The sequence below is a fragment of the Carlito syrichta genome, unplaced genomic scaffold (assembly GCF_000164805.1).
Source record: "Carlito syrichta isolate Samal-C Ts95f unplaced genomic scaffold, Tarsius_syrichta-2.0.1 Scaffold281334, whole genome shotgun sequence".
In the NCBI taxonomy this organism is placed as follows: Eukaryota; Metazoa; Chordata; class Mammalia; order Primates; family Tarsiidae; genus Carlito; species Carlito syrichta.
In genome coordinates this window covers 148,414-170,537 of record NW_007225430.1, presented here as the reverse complement: position 1 = coordinate 170,537, position 22,124 = coordinate 148,414, and positions in this window count along the sequence as shown.

Here is a 22,124-nt window from a genome sequence, read left to right as displayed (position 1 = left end):
ACTTGGTTTGAGATCAGGGACACTTATTGATGAAGTGTGCCCTACCCTTCCCTCCCTTGACAGTTTCCCACTACTGCCAATTCCTTTCTTGTAGTATTATGATAGTTGTTCAGGGTCTGCTTATGAGTGAGGACATGTGGTACTCAGTTCTTTGTTTCTGTGATAGATCATTGAGTATTATAGACTCTAAATCCATCCAAGTTGCTGCAAAGTTTATAATTTTGTCCTTCTTTAGAGATGCATAATATTCCATCATGTATATTTACCACATTTTAAAAATCCAGTCCACTTTTGATGGGCAGCATGGTTGGTTCCCTGTTTTTTCTATTGTGAACAATGCTGCAATAAACATGCATGTGCAGATATCTTTTTCATAGAGGGATTTGAGTTCCTCTGGGTATATTCTCAGTAGGGGGATTGCTAGGTCCTGTGGAATGTCGATTTTTAGATCTTTTAGGAATCGCCACACTATTTTCCATAAAGGTTATACTAGCTTACACTCCCACCAACAGTGGGATATCTATCTTATTTCTTATGGCATGGGCATTTGGGGTTTTGATCAGGAATTGACCAGATAACCTTAATTATGTTACTTACCCTCTGAACTTCAACTTTTTAAAAAAGGATAATCTACAGTAGCCCTGTTCTAATCTATCATTTTGCTTTCCTTGATTTCAGTTACCTACTATCAACCATAGTGCAAAAATATTAAATAAAAAATCCCCAAAGTAAATAAGTCATATATTTTAAATTGTGTGCCATTCTGAGTAACAGGATGAATTCTCATATCATCACACTTCATCCCACCTAGGAGGTGAACCAACCCTTTGTCCAATGGATCCTCCCTGTGTTCACCACCCCATCCACCTGTCACTTAGGAACCCACTGGATTATCAGATAGACTACTGTGGTATCCCAGTGTTTGTGTGCAAGGAAACTTTATATTACTTAATAATGCCCCCAAAGCACAAAAGTAATGCTGACATTTTGTTATTATTGTTCTATTTTATTCTCAGTTATTGTTTATTTATTTATTTTTATTTTATTTTATTTTTTTTGAGTTGGAGTCTCACTCTGTCACCCAGACTGGCGTGCAGTGGCCGCTCCCGGCCACTGCAGCCTCGACCTGCTGGGCTCCGGCAATCCTTCCGCCTCAGCCTTCCAAGTAGCTGGAACTACAGGCGTGTGCTACCATGCCCGGCTAATTTTTTGATTTATTGTAGAGATGAGGTCTCGCCTGCCCAGGCGGGTCTCGAACCCGCGGGCTCAGGCAATCCACTCACCTCAGCCTCTCAAAGGCGCGGGATTACAGGCTGAGTTATTGTTGATCTCCTACTGTGCCTAACTTATAAATTAAACTTTACCATAGACATATAGGAAAAAACATAATTTATATAGGGTTCAAGGTTTCAGGTGACCACTGAGGATTTTGAAATGTATCCCCCTTGGATAAGGAGACTACTGTACTACTTTTATGACTGATTTAAGATTGAGATGATTGGCCAGGCTCGGTGGTTCAGCCTGTAGGACTGGATGCTGGTAGAGAAATTTCCTTAATCCACTTTGAGACCAAGTATATGGGTTTGGGGAGGTTAAGAATCAGTAAAACATGTAAAACACGCTTCCTTGCCTTAGCCTTTTATCAGCTGCCAAGTCATCTTGCTTTCTACCCATTGCCCCTAAGACCAGGAATTAGAGATTATTTGTCCAAGATTATTTGTCCCAGTGAAAAAATGGGGGCTAGTTTATACTTGGATGGGTTGGAGCAGGATCATTCTACACTAGCTTTGAGGTCAGAAACAGCTCTGGCCTTAGACCATGTTTAAGAAAATTATGATCAAAATAATTCCTGTATGAGGGAGGTTGAATGGCCTGTGTAACATAGTGATAGATGAGAGCAGGGAGACTCTCTCTGGAGATGTTTCCTGTATAGACTCTACAAATAGTGATAATTGTTATCCAATATTAAATTTTCTTTTCTGCTTTATAATCCCCTTCTGTAAACTCCAAGCCTCCTCTTAAGTCTGTTAAATACCACAACCCAGTTGTCATTGCATTTTGAAGGACTAAGGGAAGAGTTTATGATATTTGAAGTGAACAAAATGTTACAAGTGAATAAATATTACAAGATGACCTATGTTGCTCTGAAGATGTAGACCAGAGCAAAGTGGGATTGTGGGGTGCCATGAAGTCTCAAAAAATAGATTTCAAAGTGTCTCAGAAATCACGTAGGGAGGAGAGCATGGTCTACTGCGAGTGACTCAAGGAACTGTCTTGTGGGTTTGAAACAGAAGGCTGGTCCCCAAAGCCTGGAGAACCCCTATAGGCCATTTGGGTTATGTCATCATTCTAATAATGACCTCAGTAGCTGTCATTTCTTGGTCACCAGCTACTATGCCAAGAATACACACTGATATGAGGTAGGTGGTGTCAATCCCATTTTACAGCTGAGGATCAGAGGCCTCAGCCACTTTCCTGAGGTCTTGTTGTTAATATGTGATGATCGGAGATACAGACCCCAAGTCTGATTGTCTTCAAAGACTGGCTGTTCTCCACACACACGGTATCATATAAGATATCAAACCCAGAGTTTTGTGTCCAGCCCCTGTGTTATCAGGGTTTCCCACCAATTATGCTACCAGATTTCCTGCCTTAAAACTTCAAGTAGGACTTGGGGAGGGAGTAGCAGTTATGAACTCTTGACTCTTGCCTGGCATGACTATAGGGGAGTCCCTGAGAAAACTGTGTAAAGGCAGAGATCATGGAAGGGCATGGGCTGCATTGTGATGATGGAATAAGTAATATACAAGGAAGAGCAGTCAGCATTGCTCACAAGGTGGATTTGGCTGGGGATGCTCCATAGAAAACAGTAATTCTCACTCCCCATGTCAAGATTGGAAATGACAATTAGAATTCATCTACCACTACCATCCAATAGAATTTTCTGTAAGAAGTGACTTCTTCTATACCTTGCATAGCCACATGTGTCTATGAGTACTTGAAATTTATGAATGTAACTGGGCAATTAACTTTCCATTTACTTCATTTTAATTAATTATAATTTAAATAACCACATGTGGACAGTGCAAGTATAGACCATTCTTCTCCTGTTCAGCAGGGTTTTGCCAAAACTGTGAGACAGGAAGCTGGATCTCAACTCCCATATTTAAATTCATGAGAATTAGTATGCTCTCTAAGAGAGACTCTGAAGTCATACCCCCACTCCCTGGGCTTGAATCCTGGCTCTTCTATTTATTATTCTTCTATCTACTACTCTCTGTGCCTCAGTTTCCTCATCTATAAAATGGAGATTAAAAATGGTAACTATTTTATTGGGTTGTTGTGAGGATGAAAGAGTTAGAGGTTGAGAAGTACTTATGTCATGTCCAGAATATAGTCAAAACTGTATAGATGTTAGTGGGGCATGCACTAATTCAATCAACATCTGAGTCTCTACTGCTAGCCAGACCCTGTGCTCACTCAGTTTAAAAGGGATACAGGAATGAATAAGATATATCTCCTTCCCTCAAGAAGTATTTTTTCTTTTTTGAGTTGGAGTCTCTCTGTGGCCCAGGTTGCAGTGCAGTGGCACGTTCACGGCCACCACAGCCTCGACCTGCTGGGCTCAGGTGATCCTTCCATCTCAGCCTTCCAAGTGGCTGGGACTACAGGCATGGGCCACCATGCCTGGCCACTTTTTAAAAAATTTATTGTAGAGATGAGGTCTCGCCAAGTTGCCCAGGCTGGTCTCAAGCCCGTGGACTCAGGCAATCCTGTTGACTCGGCCTCTCAAAGTGCTAGGATTATAAGCGTGAGTCGCAGCACCTGGCCAAGAAATATTTTTAAATCACTGTTTTACCTTTAGAAGTTTTATGTATTTCATTTCCTATAATCCTAATGAGTCTACATAATATCATAGACCAACAGTAACTGATAGTAGAGAGGGGGCAGTACTCAGCACATCACCTGCACATGGTAGGCACTCACTAAATAATTGCAATTTTTTTGTGTTGAATGAGATTACATGATATGCAAAGCTAGAATGGACTGAACCTTTGTTGTATTCTTAGTCCCCTGCACCCTTGGACAGGATAAGCAAATGGCAAAATGATAGGACTTGCTTTTCTGCTTCTCTTCCTTTGGACATATTTTAGAGGTTGCCTGAGATTTGGGGGTTGTTCTCCAAACCCAGAAGTTCAGCAAGGCACTCACAATCATTTGTCTTCTCTAATCAAATAATAAATAACAGGGTTTCTGTTTTTCCCCCACATCCATTGATATTTTTTTGTAACGACGAAACCCATACTTTCCTGGAAGAACCATTCCTTCCTTCCCCATCCCAGTTCATGTTCTTCAGGCAAGTGATTGTGATGCTAAGATTGGCGTGTGATTTTAGATTGACTAATCAGAGCACTGCATACACTTAGCCAAGGTGATTGAACAAAAGTGGCATTTGGCCCAAATAAGTCCAACGAGGTTCAAATCAAAACTTTTAGGGAACCCTTGGGAAGAAATAATGTTTACTTCTTAAACTGAAAGAACATTCTGGAGCTGCCATACAACTGGCAATATTACAAGAAGAAGGCCTGACCTGAGTAAGATCAATACAAAGCAAAGAAAAACTGAAAGAAAAGGGATGACTTGGAGACTTGGCTTGATCCCTGGGCCTGCTGGTACCTAAAGCTCTATTGCTGTACTTTAGTTGTATGAGCCAAAACATTGTCTTACTTGCTTCAGCCAGTTTGAATTGGGGTTCTGCTTTTTGTAACCAAAGTAGAATGTTCCCTCTGTCATCTCCTTGGCTGTGCCCAGCAACTCTCTCTGAGGAATAAAGAGGCCAGAAGACCCGCATGCACTCTCCTCCTCATGACAGCAGCCTCTGGGGCCCTAATCACAAATGACCAAATGGCAAAATCTGCTCACATGCTCATGGCAGCAATTTTAAGGCGGTCCTGTGTGGGGCTGACCCTAAGAAGAGATTCTAAAAAGAGCCTTGCTTATGTAATTTAAATTCTTAAAATAACTACAGATTGAATCTGAGAATCCCACTGGGGCTCATGACTGCCTAACCTGGGATGGAGAGGTCAGAGATTCTCAGTAAATGAAAAATAGGCTAAGAACAAAATCATCTCTTATCCTCTGCTGAGGATAAGAGTGGGTCACGACTCTGAGCAGCAAATTAGTGACTGCATTTATTTAACGACTTCTCAAAAATACCTTTAGCAGCACAGGAGGAGAGCTGACCCATTTTTAAGTATGGAATCAATAGACTAATAAAAGTAATTTTTAAAAATAGCTTTTCCTTCTTAAAATATATTTCCCATTGAACGGCAACCAGAAAAAAAAAATTTTTTTATCTGCACTCTGACTCATTGTTCTATGGATTAAAACAGAGTAAGAGTGAAGCCTTGGCATACTGGGTGGTATTCACCTGGATGCTATGCCCAGGAATTCCTGTTCCTGTGCAGATACTCCGGCCCAGGTTTGCCAGCTCTCTTTGATAAGCAGCTCCTCCTCCCTCAGGTGGAGGGTGGAGGAAGGAAGGCCATAGAGAATCATAGACCATCAGTTTGCCAAGAGAGATGCATCTGGTATTCACATTCTGTTTCCATCAAACTGAAACCTGGAACCTGAGAGTAAGAAGCAGGGTCAGGAGTGCTGATAATGACAACTTGGAACAGGGCAGAAAATCTTTCGGGAGAAGTAATGCTTAGATTATTCCAGACCTGAGCAGAGCAGAGAGAGAAATGAAACTGATCATTAGAAAAAGGCAAACCTTTCAGAACTGAATGAGATTGGGCCTGTGTGGGCACTGCTATTTTCCTGGGCTTAAATATTGTCTCATTCTTGCTCCCCCAGAATGACACTGTCATTAAGATCCCCCTTTTGTTTTGTTTTTCCCCAAAGATTTTTTGTCCTACTCATCTGGAGAAGAGTATCTTTCTTCTAGGTTCTGTCTAGCACTTCCTGCACCAGTAATAATTTGGAGTCTATGTCTTATCTCTTCCACCCATGTGTCATGGGAATGAAAATTCCATAAGGAGCATTTCTTAAAGTGCAGTCCAGGCGATATGCACCAATTTCTTCTAAGGCAAAAAAAAATGCATATTCCAGAAAACAGACCTACTGCATCAAAATCTCAGGGAGTGGAGCCCAGAAACTTCCATGTTTAAGATTATCCTTAAGTATCCTTTATGCACACTAAAATTTTAAAAATATAGTCCAATGGTTACAAATAATGCTTTGGGTTGCTATGGGCCAGTGACAAAGTAGAACCTCCTATCATCACCTGCTCTGTTATCTCCACAGGAAGTCCCCACAAGAGGATGTGCTGTTCAAACTTGATTGAGGGGAAAATAAAAAAGAAAGGACAGAAGCAGCTAGAATCCTGCATTTTCCCTTTCCACTTAATTGTCCAAGCGATAGGTCTGATTTCCTTCTGGAGAGAGACTTACCTTGAAAATCAGCTCCAAACTCCTTCCTAAATTCAACTCCATCACTTTCCTGAAATTTTTGGCTTATGTTGTGTTATGGGCTTGGGAGTTTGAGTTGTCCCTCATGGCACTAGAGATGGTAATGTGTTGTGAAAATTATTTTCTTATGGACCATAGTGTACACTTTAAGTTATGCAGACAGTGGTTACTTTTCAGTCATGTCTTTAGTGCTCTGATGCCATGGGAGGGGCAAAGTGAAAGTGAAAAACTCGTTTCAAGATTTCTTAACTGGAATTTGGAGAGGATGGGAAATAGGAAATAGAAAATTGTCAATAGAATACTGAGTCTGATATGATTAACAGATGCAAACTGAACAGAAGGGTTTTCTGGGGAACAAACCAGGTAAGAGCTGTCCATGATAACTTTTGAATGGTGTCTCATGGAAGCAAGGTGGCAAAAGTGAAGACAAAATCCATAAGATCAAATAACTAAGAGCCCTTTGTCAAAGTGAGAAGACTGAAAAATTAAACCAAAGGAAAGTCCTGGCTACCTTCTTATTGGTAGTAGCTGTAACTATAAGAAGTATGGGTAAAATTAGGTGATGATCATGATGATGAAATCTAGCATTTACATTTTTTTATCCTTTCAACTTAATCCTTGGAATGAGCCCATGAAGTAAGTACTGTAGCAAAAGAAACTTGGGTTCTGAAACATTAAGCAACTTGCCCAAGATGCATGTATTGAACAGGTAGCATGACCAGAATCTAAACCGTTTCCTGTGGCAAATGATTAGACTCTTAAATCTTTTAATGATGACCTTAATAATGACCAGAATCCAAACTACAAGCTAGAAATAATCTCAGAATTTCATTTTCCTGCAGTGTACTGAAGCGTCTAAAAGCACAAGTTCAAATCAAGACAATGGTTTAAGCAAGTGCCTGTAATCCTAGCTACTTAAGAGACTGAAGTGGGACAATCACTTAAGGCCACTTGGGGCAACATAGTAAGACTTTGTCTTAAAAAAAAATCAAGACCATGGGAAACTAGTTAGGGAAAAATGAGAGAAAATATATAAAGCACTATATTAGAGTTCTCCAGAGAAACAGAACCAATAGGAGATTATATCCATAACTATATCTATACAAAAGAGAGACATTTATTGTAAGGTTTAGCTCACATGATTTGAACACTGAGAAGTCTCAACCTCTGCAATCAGCAAACTGGAGCCCCAGAAGAGACAATGGTGTAGGTTCCAGCTCAAGGGCAGGAACAGAGTAATGTCTCAGCTTAAGCAATCAAACAGCAGAGACTTTCTTTTATCCATCCTTTTTGTACTAGTCAGGTCTTCAACAAATGGAGTGAGGGCCACCTATATTATGGAGAGTGTTCTGATTTACTCAGTCTACCAATTCAAATGTTAATCTCATCCAAAATCACCCTTACAAACACACCCAGAATAAAGTTTGACCAAATGTCTGGGCACCCCATGGCCCATTCAAGGTGACACATCAATTAACCATCACAAGCACTTACTGTCTGCATAGATTAAGAAAACACTGCATAAATGAACATTGCGTGTATCATCATCAGCAATATTTATTGTTATCATTAACATTATTCTCCAAATAATCACAAATCCTAAAGGTTACTTAATCTTAGATTTTTTCTAAAGCTTATAATAAAAATCTAAATTTAAAACAGAATAGCAAAGTAGATTATGAGTAGATTCATCAGCTCATGAAATTTCTACATGATTCAATGTTAGCTAGAGAGTGCAGAGTCTGAAATTGAACCCAGACCTAATCTTATCTGAGTCCATTGTTTGAGCATACCTTTCCATGTACATTCTGTTGTTTGTCCCTGAGCCTCCATTCCCATGGCAACTTCTGCCTAGAAAACTCCTCTGTGCTTCATCTACTTTAGGAAAGATACCACTTTAAAACTTTTCTGGCACCACAATAGAGACATATTTCGATATGGACAGGGATTCTTCCCAGGTCACCTTCCCTGAAACACTTTCTATCTTTCAGATACATTGGACTATAGCCCATTATCAACTCCTCTTCTCATTTCCTTATGCTTCTTCACATGCCAACTTCTGGGTAATCCTCCTAGATGATCAAGCAACTCCCAAGGCATAGCTCTATCCTTGAACATCCCAGAAGATAGTATCATTTTTCCTTGTATTGTCTGTTTCCCAAGAAGACTGGTTTCCTTAGAAGCAGAAAACTTGGCTGGGCTCAGTGGCTCAGCCTGTAATCCCAGCACTTTGGGAGGCTGAGGCAAGTGGATTACCTGAGCCGCGGGTTCAAGACCCGCCTGGGCAACTTGGCAAGACCTTGTCTCTACAATAAATAATAAATAAATGAGCTGGGCATGGTAGCGCGTGCCTGTAGTTCTGGCTACTTGGAAGACTGAGGCAGAAGGATCGCCGGAGCCCAGCAGGTTGAGGCTGCAGTGTCCATGAGTGCACCACTGCACTCCAGTCTGGGCATAGAGTGAGATTCCAACTCAAAAAAAAGAAGAAGCGGAAAACTTGGCCCATTATTCTTTGTGTTCTTGGGATCTAGCACAGAAGCTGATATAAATAGGGGCTCAATATGTGTTTATTAAGCCAATGGAAAAATAATTGAACTCTAGAGTCAAGAGTGATTTAAATCCCCATAAACCTGTCATAAAAGTTAAGGATTATCAGAGCCCCAACTCACAAAATCTAAGTTAAATGACAAGTGATGCTACTTTCAATTGTTAAAAACGCATCCACATTTTAATTAGTAGAATCACAATGCCTTTGAGATCCTGGAATGTATTTTCAGGGTGCATACAGCAGAACTCTTGGCTCATTGTATGGCTTCACATCTAATTCTTGTCATTTAGCATCCTCAGACTTGAAAATTGGCACATGCTGAAAGGAATCTCTGGGGTAGGACAAAATCCTGATTCCCCGATATGTTCCAACAGGGACAGAAGGATTGCAGCTTCATTTCCTGCCAATTTTTAAATTATGAATATTTTGGTATGATTATAAGTAAGCAAGACAAGCCTACCAGGGAATCAAATAATCCCGGAACATGAAAACATAGATTGATTATTGTTTTCTTTCCCTCTTCCTCTCAAGTTTATTTGTTTTGCCTTTGCAAAAAAAAAAATAAGTTCAGGTGGCAGGAAAATTACACTGAGAAATTTAAACCTACAAAATCATAGTAAGAGAAAATTGGTTCTCTTTGACTCAGTCAAACCGTTCAGATGTATAACTCTTTTATGATCTCTCCAAAATTTTGAATAAATTATTTGACTAATTTAAGACCTCTTTTATGCTTTAAAAAAAATTGCCCTGTTTGACCGTCCAAATTCCTTCTCCAGGTTTGGTAAACTCGTTAGGAACCCCATCTTCAAAATGTTCATAGTAAAAATAGACTCTTTAAAAAGAATTCCTAAATCAGAACAGTAATAGAGGTGAGAGTATACTTCCTCTTAAGTTTCTAGAGTGAAACTTTTTTAAAAGCTTAGATTTTATAGCATATTTCTGCAGCAATCTGAAGCACAGTTTTTGTTATGTTAATGACAAACACACTATTTGAGGTCTCACTATATTTTCCTTTCATAATAAAGCACTTTCAGAATCCAGACAGATTAGGTTAGGGCAAGACTACCTTTCCCATCACCATTTGATAAGCAAATGTTCCAACTCCCAGCATATGTTAGTTAGCTGAATTAATGAGAGCAATAAACAAAGAAACCGAGATTAGTGATGAACACACTCAATGGAAAACTGCATTTTACTCCAAAATTGTCTCTCTTTTTTGTCATTTGAATGTCATTGCTAAATATAAGATGAGAATACTTTCTTGTATACTTTCCTTTGTGTTGCAGTCTTGTTCACAGACTTTCTGACTCACCCCTATTCATGATCAAACATAAATTTCACAAAAGGTTTAATTGCATCTAGACTTTAATAAATATTCTACTTGGGATCTGCAAATAAGACTATAGGAAGGTGGGGGAATCTTTTTGTTATGCAAATACTAGCTAGTGGAAGCTCTTTCTGAAAACTATTTAGCTGAGCCCTCAAAAAGCAATGTTTGAATGGCCTTTTCTTTCTTTTTTCTTCCAGGAATGTCAACCTCATTACATGTCTGTTTATAACATCTTATTTCATGGTCATTTGGCAAATAAGTTCTTCCTGAGATGAATTTTGATAAAATATATAATGATAGCTTTGTGTATTTTTATAAGCTACATCAACTGAAGTTCTTTTGGGATGAAAAGTTAAGTTCTTGATAACAAAATAGAATTTTTGCAGAGGCTTTTCTGACATGACCTGACTTCTCTGCAGAAGGCAAATTCTGAACATGTTCCTACTTATAGTTCTCCTACTTAGTAGGACACAGTGCATGACTAATATTGATAATAGCCTTTATTTCCTAAATATATGCCACACATTGTGCTAAGCATTTTTTTTTTAAGTCAGCATCTCACTCTGTCACCTAGGCTGGAGTGCAGTGGCGTGCTCACGGCCACCGCAGCCTCTGCCTGCTGGGCTCAAGCCATCCTTCTGCCTCAGCCTTCCAAGTGACTAGAACTACAGACGCGCGCCACCATGCCCATTTAATTTTTTGATTTATTGTAGAGAAAAGGTTTCGCCAAGTTCCCCAGGCTGGTCTTGAACCCCTGGACTCAGGCAATCCTCTCGCTGCCACCTCCCAAAGTGCTGGAATTACAGGTGTGAGCCACCATGTCTGGCCAAGTATTTTATTTTTTATTTTTTCCTAGTGCTCAAAGACCTTTGATGTGCTAAGCATTTTAGATGCATTAACTTGATTTATTGTGACAAAAACTCTATGCATTGTTCATATTTTATTGCTGATTTCAAGGTTAAAGAACTGAGGATCAAAGAATCAACTATCTTTTCCAAGGTCGCACAGTGGGTAAAGGCAAGATTTGAACCCAATTGTCTGATTCCAAAGGCATAACTTGTACTCTTCATGCAATATTGGGTGTTTTAGATTCTCTGTCCACGAGATCGTTTTCATTCTAGAAATGATTAAATGAATAAAACAGGAGATATCTGGACATGTTTTACCCTGAGAGTTTTGTCTGTAAGAATTAAAAATCAATGTACAAAACATGACAATAACAAGAGTAATTTTGAGGACAAAAAAAACAGATATTTGACCTTGGGACTATATTGATAATTGTGAAATATAAAGATAATCAGGGACCCCAGAAATGTCCCTTTGTCACCCAGATGCCACTCAGCCTGGCAAATTTAGGGGGAAAAAACCAGACCCTTAACAGGTTACCATTTTTGTATAAATATTTTTGAACTACTTACTCCTACAGCAGACTTATTTTAAAGTATTTTGTCTCATGAATTTGGGTACAATTTGAACATTCATCACTTTTCATCACCCAACTAGTAAAATGTCAGTAAGGAACTGAACACTTAGTTGCCCACAATAACCCTGAAACATAGTTGAGCCGCAGGATGAAGTTACTCCATGATGAGGTCATTTCCACCATCTGTGAAGTCATCAAAGCTTATGCATATGTAAGGATGGACAAAAAATGACTATTTGTTTTATGTGATTACTCAACCCATTGCCTGAAGGCATCATCACACACAAAAGGTTTTCCCTTTTCCACACATTTCCTGAAGTAATCAAATGGGTTATTGCTACTGTGTAGTAAATGGGCTGCTTAAATGTCTGGCAATACAAATGACTCATAGGGCTCTCAATTTTTTGGACAGTACAAATAATAATGCAAGGAAAGAGAAGGCCTTATGGTTTAGAGTTAACTTTTTGCAGCCTCTCTATCATGAGTTGACCCTGAGTGCAGAATATTTTCTAAATATTTGTTGCTTTTCCTATAATGCGTTGATTAAAATGGAGACTGATTTTCACCAGTCCAAGGTCTTTTTATGGTGTGAAGTAAGGTCCTGCAAGAAAAAGGTGGAACAGTATCTCCATGGTAGTTGATATGCTGCTCAAACACACTCCAAGGGTTTTCACCTTAGATTCTTGTTCAACTCTTCCAGCCTAATTACTTGTCACTGTCCTTCATTTGACTCTCTTCCTTATACTAGTACCTTCTAGGTACTAGTAACTTCTAGGATATCAGAGTGCAGAAGAAGATATTAAATCTCTATTGAAAGCCAGTCACAGTGACTGGCTCACACCTGTAATTCAAGCACTTTAGTAGGCCAGTGTAGGAGGATTGCTTGAGCCTAGGAGTTGAGACAAGCCTAGGCAACATAGTGAGACCTCATCTCTATGACAAATCAAAAAATTAGCCAAGTGTGGTGGCACACACCTGTAGTCCCAGCTACTTGGGAGGCTGAGGCAGAAGATCTCCTAAGCCCAAGTGGCTGCAGTGATTATACCACTGCACTCTAGCCTGGGCAACAGAGTGAGATCCTGACTCAAAAAAGAACATATGACCCATTCCCTCCAAGACCTGTATTGCAGCCCTGGTGTTGACTCTCACAGCATTTTATAGGTTGCAAGTCCTAAGTGAACTTCCTCTCAAGAGGCAAAAATTTCTCGCTGGGCTTAGTAAACTATGCCCTCTCCCCCTTTCAAAAAAGTAGAGCTCAGCCTTGTTATTTGGAATAAAAGATAGTTATTAACAGTAACACCATCTTCACTGGCATTTATTGGAAGTTTACTATGGGTTACACTTTGTTCTAAACGCACACATGCATTAGTTCATTACATCCTTCAAAGATATGGTCAAGAATAGTGCCAAAATTCCAAATAAATAAAATTGATGAAAATAAACTTACTCTTGAGGAGCAATTATAGGAGTTTATCCAGATTCTTCATTACAGAACTGTGGGGGGCCAGCCCTTGCAGATATTGGGGGTCCCTGGTAGGAAAGATGTCGCCGGTGATTAAACTGGAGGGATAGATATAAAAGAAAGAAAGATGGAGGGATAGATATAAAGAGAAAGAAAGAAAGAGACTGAACTCTGTCTAGTGCAGAAGCCGATTCTGTTGGAAGGATAGATATTAAAAGAAAGAAAGAAAGAGACTGGATTCCTGTCCAGTGCAGAAGCCATTTAATGGGACAAACCATAAGTCTTTTATCCCAAATTTTCACAGGTTAAATCACAAGTCTTTCACGTGAACACAAAGCCAGGTGGATGAGGGGCGTCCCCCACACACCAAGCATTTTTCCAAGCATGAGGAAGGACAATCCCAAAATTATCTCACTGTTTCTTATGCTTGGTTAATTTTCCTCAAAAACAATTCAACAATTCTAACATCATAATATTCTAATAATCAATAATTTTTAAAACTTATGCATACACAAAACCTAATAACTAACTTAAATCCTAATCCCTTTTCATTCCGGGCTAATTCTACCTGCACTATAAAAAGTCTTAATTATAGCTCAAACCAGTTCCTGAAGAATGTGGCCCAGTCCAAAGATCACGCTGGGCCATTTCTAGGAACAATTGATTACAATCTCTTAACAAAATGGCTATTCTAAAATCCTATGTATCTATCTTAACTTCTATAAAAGTTTCTAATTCCTAATCCTAATATATAAAGCTGATCATCAGCAATAAAGCTTCTAAAAATAAAACCCAAATATAAACTATAAATTGTACTAAGGCCAAAACCTCAATAGTAGAGAATGGGAACAATCAAATTTCTAAAGTTATCTGTATTCTTATTAAGCCTCAAAATATCATGTTTGATCATGCTTGAACTAACATAATTCCCTGACGTTAGCATGACCTATTCTACAATATTTTCTATGAGTAAAATAAATTCAATTTCTATAATAAGTAGAAAAACCCTATACTAACTGTAGCTAAAACTGGTTTAAAACAATGCAGCCCAGTCCAAAATGCACACTGGGCCCTTAGGAATGTGGCCCAGTCCAAAGTTCGTGCTGGGCCATTTCTGGTAAATCTAGATAATCATCTATACCATCTAAAGCTGAAAACAGCTCTCCATATGTATATACTAATTCTACAAATATACTTTTAAATCTTATGAAGAAGCTTGTACCATATAGAAGGCTCCCAAATGTGACCTGAGTTTGAATTATATCTAATACCTAAGCCAAAACTGCAGTCTGTAAGAAACAGGAACAACGGATTCCTGAAGTTAGCCATGCCTGTCGAACATTCAGAGCTTCATGCTTAGATCACCAAAGTTCCTTCTGATGAGATGTGCCAAATAGCAAAAAAGGGAAGAGGAAATGGGCCAACAGCTCCTGAACACATCCTAGTGGTCTCAGGGTCCACAGCCCACCTTGATCCCTAACGTTCAGGTGGGCCTCCATGGCCGGCTCCCAACACAGAATAATCAGTAGTCAAAGAGGCTGAACCACTTGGAGAAAAGTACTAACTTAGGTTCTGATCTTTCAGAAAGAAAGGTGATAGAGTTCAGGTCATGTCACCCCAGGATATGGCACTTTGGCGTTTGAGAAAACAGTAAAAGTAGGAAGTTACTTTCACCTTTCTGCCCTTCATTTCTAGTCATAAAACTTAGGAGAATCCTCTGAACTTCCTCTAAAGCACATCATAAGATCCTCACGTGAGAGGGCTCACCCTATGCTCAGAGGAAGAAATGTCCTTATCTTTAAAGACACAGGGACACAGAGAAGAATCTGAACAAAGAGGCTTTCCTAGGTCACCCCACTTTACTATCTTAGATTATACCCTCTTCATTCAATTATGACATGCTTCATCAAAACTAAGCATAAAAATTTTTTTATTTATTTGGAATTTTGGCACTATTCCCTGTTTCTTTGGGTCTTCATTTCTGAAGGCTCTTGTGTCATGTAAAATTTATATTAAATAAATGTGTATGCCTTTCTTTTGTTAATCAGTCTTTTATTAAAGGGAACTCAACCATAAACCTAATGATAAGTAAGAAAAAAAATAAATCTTTTTCTCTCTTACAAAGGCAAGCTCCTGGCTCTTTGCCAGCCTGTTTTTCTAGTCACTTCTATCTCCTCCTCAAGAATAGGGAATATTAATGCAATTTATCAGGTGAAGTTTGTCAGTTGAGGCAATTTTGCTAGTGGGTTGGTCTTCACATTAAGGAGGTCTATCACTCATGTATGTCTCTCTTCTATCTTCTTCTTCCATGTGACTGAGGTGAATAGATTCCAATACTTGCAATCTTGGGGACAGGCCCTTCTATCTCTCGTTTTGCAGACATGCCTAATTGTTATGTTTCCTCTACCTTGTAACTGACCAGAGGATAGTAAAATATGAAGCTACAAATTCTGGCTGATGATGGCAGAGATTATGCTTAGATATAAAGCCAAAAATACATGATCACCAGAGGTTATCAGAGTTCTGTGTTGGGAGAAGTATTGAGCCCTGTTCCAGTTATCATCATAATGCCACTATAACTCTTATGTGCTATTTCCCTTTGTATAACTCTCTCAAGACCCACACGGGATGAAGAACAATAAAATAATAGGATTTGTACACTCATAAATGCCTGGTTGGAATTTATCAAACTCCATCATAATGTAACTCCAAGTTCTTACAGAAGTTTCTCGCCTCTCTTGGTGAATCATTAGGTACAACTTGTGAGTGATAAATAACCGCATGTAAGCATCTCATTAAATGTTATTTTGGAACCCGACTGGGGCAGAAAGTTCCTACTGATGAAAGAAACAAGAAAAGAGTAATAAAGTTCTCACAGACAATGGAATAGGGGACTCTAATATGGAGGAAATATGAAGAAGAAAAAGAAGAGGAAGAATACTTTGATGAGCAAAGCCCAGGCCTTAATCTGTGAGCTTCTCTTTTGTTAGTTTGGTTTGGCATATAGGTAACCAGAGCTGGTTTAGAGCATTTCCCCCAATATGTTTATCCTTAATGACCCCTAACCCAGATAGTAGTGTCTGCTCCTTGATCGGGACCTGTGCTTACATTTTTCTTACTTTTCCTTTATTCATTAAGACTCTCAATTTCCCTTTCTTGACTTTCTTCCTCCAAAAGATTGGATAAAATCCACATGTTTCAGGGCAGCCTAAATTAAGAAACCCTTAATTTTTACTTATTTAAAACTGAAAGCAAGCATGTTTACATAAACCATACTCTGATTTCAGTCATTACTATCTACAATTTACAAAGGTCTTCCAGTCTAAAGTCACTGTAGTTTATGAAAACAATTAACCATAACCCAATCAACTCAGATAATTATTTTAAGAAGGTGAATATAAAAATGTTAACAGCATTTATCAAGGCAAATCTAATTGGCTAATTGGGCTAACTAGGCAAATTATCTACCTAATATCTTATCATGTGGAAACAGCTCTTTGGGTACTTTTTTCCCTTTTCTTTGCTGACATGTTATTATATTTCAGAGTCAGTGCAAAATGACAAAACTCTCCATCTTGTCCACATAAATACCAGCATAAGTGGCAATTCAATCCATACCACATCCAGCTTCCACTTCTACTAAAAGAAATTGTGTATGGAAAAAACATGATCACCTTTGAGAATAGTCATTTTCAGAATTTGAGTTAAATATTTATTGTAAAATGCGTTGTTCCATTTTTTCATTTTTTAAAGTAATTAAAGTGGCTTTCCAAAACCAATTCTCAAGCAATATTATTTATCATTCCAAAACATGTTTCATTGTCTGGAGTGAAAGATGTTTTTGTGTGGCTTGATTTCTATTATTTTTAGCCTTATGATTATCTTTTAATTCCATCCTAAGCCACTTCATTTCACTTTAGCAAGAATCATAATTTGATAAAGATTAATAATGAAAAGTAGGTTTCTCAAACAAAGTACTCCATTTTCTAAGTCTCTGACAATACTATCTAAAACAAGACTGGGATCAATTAAATAAATAAGTAAATTTTCATTACTCAGGATCTATTTCTGGGTCATTTGATTTTTTTTTTTATTGCTTTCCTTCCAATTATTTGTGTCTAATTTCTAGTCATCTTATTTATTACAAGTCCCTTTCTTGTCAACTGAAAAAAAATTTAAAGCTAAAATCTGTTGAAAATTATTTTTTATATATCATCTATCTACTTTTTTTCATCACATTCCAAGGGACATGTGTACTACTAGTCTCATTTTACAGATGAGGACCCTGAGTCTGAGTCATTAAACAATTTGCTCAGGATAACTCTGTTTTTAAGTGGCAAAGGCAGAACTTCCTGGGTTGAGAGCTCAAGCATTTCATTTGACCTAAGTCATAAGGCATGCTATAAGGTTCAGATTATCCATTTTTGAAGACTGTGGGTTAATTTTATAATTTAGAAAATTAAAAAATATTGATTAGATGAAAACATTACATCTATACTATGAAATTTATGAGTTTTTTTTTAAAAAGGTTTAGTCTGGCTAAACTATCTTCTAGTAGTAAATTCAGAAAATCAAAATGAGCATTAAGTTCAGTTATATTTGATTGAAACATGTTTCGTCAGTGACATGAAGAAATGATTGTTTTTCACTAAAGTCTATCGACTTCCAATGAGTCAGATATTTTCTCACACTTGTGGCCTTTGACACATCACAGTAAACACTTCAGAGAAGAATGAGATCATTCAGGTTTAGATTAGAAAACACTGGTTTAGTGTCTGTCATTTTCATTTTCTCTAGACTTTACTTTTGGTGAGCGGGATTACAAAAATTCAATATTATGACTTAAACTTTCATGATGTGGTCTCCAGGTGGATGATTAAAATTTATTCCATCACCTTGAGGTTACCCAAGTTTCCTACAAAGCAGAACTGAATGTGGGACAAACGTGCAAGCCCCTAAAACAGCCTGAGGATATAAATCCTTAGGTGTATCAGGATCTATGGTGAAATTGTATTTTTTAAAATAAGAATATGGATGGTAATAAGAAGTAGACAAAAGTTAAGAGACTTTGGATTGTTTTGTGGTCATTTTTTTTTCCTGTACATGAAAATGCACATTTAGGGAAGCCACTTCTCCTAATTCTGATACCTAAGAAGTTCTGATTGGTGTATCTTATTGTCAACAATAACAAACATAGTAAATGTAACCATATCTCCAAAAACATTGAATTGACTTTCAGCAAAGGTAAGAGATGTCTTTAAAAGGGTGTAAAAAAAACCAAAACAATGCACACCATTTGAAAAAATATATAGACAGGTATTTCTGGTAAAGTCTGTTTAAACCTCTTTGAATACTCTTGTGGGGGAGGAGAATTGAGAAGTATGTTAGATTTATCTAAGTGATGTTATATTTAATACCCAAAACATAGATTTATATGATTAACAAAAGGTTAAATTTCTATATTAATGACTGTGATTGGAAAAAGCACATAACCCCAAAGGAATTTATAAAAATACAAAACTAAACAAAACTTTATTACAGTAATTGAGAAATTCCAAATGACTCTGTAGACGGAATTCATGGTTACTCTGCCACCAGCATCTGAAGTGATAATATTTAAATGCTTAAAGTTACTTAAGGAAAAAATATTTAAGCAGTAAATAACCTTTGACCCTCAACAACAACCCCTCCCCCAAATCACCACATAGCCCCTAACTAACTCATTTATTTGTATTCTAAATATGGTCTCTCCATTTATCCAAATGAATTATAGCTGCAGAATGGATTGTAAATTCAGCTTTTGTTCCTCCTCCCTTCACCCTTACCTACTAATACATTATCTCCATAAAACTCTTTAACCTTACTTGGTTCCTTGCCTTATTACAATATGGCTTTGCAAATCATTTTTTCACGTGTAATATTTTCTATTTTCACCATCCATTTATATGTTTTCTTTCTCCTATTTTGTTTCATTTATCTTGAGACAGGGTTTTGATTTGTTGCCTAGGCTGGAGTGCAGTAGCACAATCATAGCTCACTGCAGCACTGAACTGTTGGGTTCAAGAGAGGATATAAATCCTTAGGTGCTTCAGCTTCCAGAGTACCTGGCACTACAGGCAAGTGCCTCTATACTCAGCTAGTATTTTGATTTTTGTAGAGATGGAAGTATTGCTATGTTGCCCAGGCTGGAATATTATTTTTTTAGAGAGAGGGGTCTCGAACTTCTGAACTGGCCTCAAGAGATCCTTCTAGTCTGTAGTAGCTGGGATTACAGGCACAAGCCACCAAGTTTGGCACTGGGTTTCTCCTTTAAAATTTAACTCTCTTCTTTGAGAAATATATGATTCTCTTACTTTAAGTTTCTTCCTTTTTTTTTTTTTTTTTTTTTTTGAGTTGGAGTCTCACTCTGTCGCCCAGACTGGAGTGCAGTGGCCACTCCCGGCCACTGCAGCCTCGACCTGCTGGGCTCTGGCGATCCTTCCGCCTCAGCCTTCCAAGTAGCTGGAACTACAGGTGTGCCACCATGCCCAGCTAATTTTTTGATTTATTGTAGAGATGAGGTCTCGCCAAGTTGCCAGGCGGGTCTCAAACCTGCGGGCTCAGGCAATCCATTCACCTCAGCCTCCCGAAGGCACAGGATTACAGGCTGAGCCACTGAGCCTGGTTCAAGTTGCTTCCTTTACATAAGATTTTTGTAGGTTACTGATCTAGATTTGTTGATATGTTGTCTTGAAGTAAGTGTTGTTAATATTGTTTTACATGTTTATGTTGTATCTCCCAAAGGAGATTATAAACTTTTTAAGATAATATGTTTTGAAAATTCCATCTTCTCCAAACACCTAGAACAGTTTTCACTTAATTAAAAAGTGCTGGATAAAGGCTGCTGATTGACTGGCCTGCTATATTTTCTGTTCTAGGAAAACCAGTATAACGTGATTTGAATATCTTTTACTTCTTTAGAAGAATCAAAATTGAGGACCACCAAATTGTAATAATTCCCATATTATTCCATTTTTTTAAATTTTAAATTGAGAGAGAACATCTGGCGGCCACAGAAACCATGTCCTTGGGGTGAGTATGGTGGTAAAGTGAAATACAAGCCATCCAAGTATTTAACTCAAAGGATCAAACAGAATTGTTGAAGCTGATGTGAAAATAGATGTTGCTCAAAGTTCATCTTCAGGTCTTAAACAGGTTATTCAGGAAGTTTCACTTTGATATTAAAGCCTACTGTAAAACTCAGGGTAAATTGGAAAATTACAGTAAAGACAAATGTAATGTAAACTCTGAACACAGGCTACACTATTTCAATCACTCCCACGAGTTTCTACGCATAACTAGAGAACTAGAAAATGCGTCAATATAGGCGATGGAGTGGGCTAAGGTGGAGAGGTCACTGGATAGCCTAAGTCTGAAGATGACCTGTGTTGGTTTTCAACCCCTCTGCGGTTCGCCCATTAGATTCAGCACGCTGGCCAGCTCCCTCGTTTCCCGGGTTTATTGGCCTAAGTGAAAGGAGCAGGGGGAAGGAAGGCACCATCTGCTGCTTTGTATTAATAGTTTACCCGAAAGGCAGAGGTGAAGATAGTGCGACAGTCCTCATTAGACGTTGACGCCGCTGAGTTCTGGGGGGTGTCTTTGTCTGATCTCGGGGTCCCTACTCCTCCACCCAGATCCTCTAGCGTGCCAGAATAGAAAAGCTGAGAAACACTTCTGTTTCGAGGCGGGTTTACCTCAGCAGGAAGTAATCCCAGTTCTTGAGATTTAAAGATTCATCATAGCTTTTTTTTTTCTGGCGAGGGCGAAGATTCTACTTAAACGGTTGAGCTACGTTGTCTACTTAAACACCAATCCACTAAAAATCTGATTCACTTTTATTTTAATTACAGTGGGCGCACGTGGAACAAGTTGCTGGAATCAGAGTTTACACAGGTGGGACAAACACGCTTCCCTGTCCCCCCCCCCCCGCCCCAACACACGCCCCAGGTGTAAGGAAACCAGCGGGTAGGAGATGGACCCTTTCTTTCACGTGTGGGATCTCGAGGACTTCCTTTTAAGTGAAACCTCTGGATTTAGCGTCTCCAAACAGACGGCTCACCCTCGGCTGGCGAGAAATCATTACTGCTTTCTCTATTTCTCCCTCCCCAAGAACTTTTTGTCCGCGGGAGGGGAAGAGGGGTCGAGGCAATGAAAGCTGGAGATCAAGGAGGAAGTTATCCTCAAAAGACAGGGGACAAGGAGGGTGGCAAGGCACTAGGGTCAGAAGTAGTGAGGCTCTGAGGCTTTGGGGACACTCCGCGCTCTATCCCCCTCCAGCCCTCTGCAGCAGCCCTTTACGCCGCGGACACGGGAGAGTTAAACCAATAAACACGTAAGCGCCGCTCCCTCCCCAATCGGCAAGATGCCTCTTCGGCTCTTGGCTGAAACGACAGCTTGCAACACTCGGCATCTTTTCTGGAGGCGCCTCCTTCAGCGGCTGCAGATGGCATCCGGCTGCGGGCTCGGGGCTCGCAATTGATTCTCCCCTTTGCCCACCTCGGGTCCACGGACGCACCTCTCCCTTCCCCTCCTCCCCTCGCGCTCCTGGGTCTGAGCCCGGCTCACGATCGCCGGGCGGAGGAAGCGGTCGCGGCGGCGGCCGAGGCTGAACAGCGGCGCGCTCGCTCCCTGACCTGGGGAGAAGCGCCCACCCGGGAGAGCTGACCCCCGGCTGCCTCCAGCGCCCCCCGCCTTTTGCACTCCAAGCCGGGGGCTCCAGGGACCCCGCTCCCCAGGTGCCACCATGCTGGACCCTTCGTCCAGCGAAGAGGAATCGGATGAGATCGTGGAGGAGGAAAGCGGCAAAGAGGTGCTCGGCTCGGCCGCGTCTGGCGCGCGCCTGTCTCCCA